The sequence below is a fragment of the Myotis davidii genome, unplaced genomic scaffold (genome assembly GCF_000327345.1).
Source record: "Myotis davidii unplaced genomic scaffold, ASM32734v1 scaffold3578, whole genome shotgun sequence".
Lineage (NCBI taxonomy): Eukaryota > Metazoa > Chordata > Mammalia > Chiroptera > Vespertilionidae > Myotis > Myotis davidii.
Window position 1 is genome coordinate 499,419 of NW_006289094.1, and position 214 is coordinate 499,632.

General features: G+C 72.9%; 1 protein-coding gene across 1 annotated transcript in view; it reads left to right on the plus strand.

Annotated features, from left to right (window-relative positions):
• The window catches only part of PHRF1 (PHD and ring finger domains 1), a 53,371-nt gene that overhangs the window by 32,516 nt on the left and 20,641 nt on the right, over positions 1-214 (plus strand). The window lies entirely within an intron of this gene.

Genomic DNA, 214 nt, shown 5'->3' on the forward strand with positions numbered 1-214 from the left:
ACCATTGTGAGCTCACAGGGGCAGCTGGGGTGCGTGGGGTGTAGCCGCGGGTGCCCAGGGTCAGTCCCGCCATCTTCCTGGAGCCCCTGCTGCCCTGCCGAGGCTCCCGTGCCTCTCGGGTGCCGGGCCCTCCTCCCACTGAGCAGCCCTGGCAGCTCCAAGGCGCAGGTCAGGCCCGAACGCAGGCTCGGGGGGCGGTGTCCGGGGAGGTGGC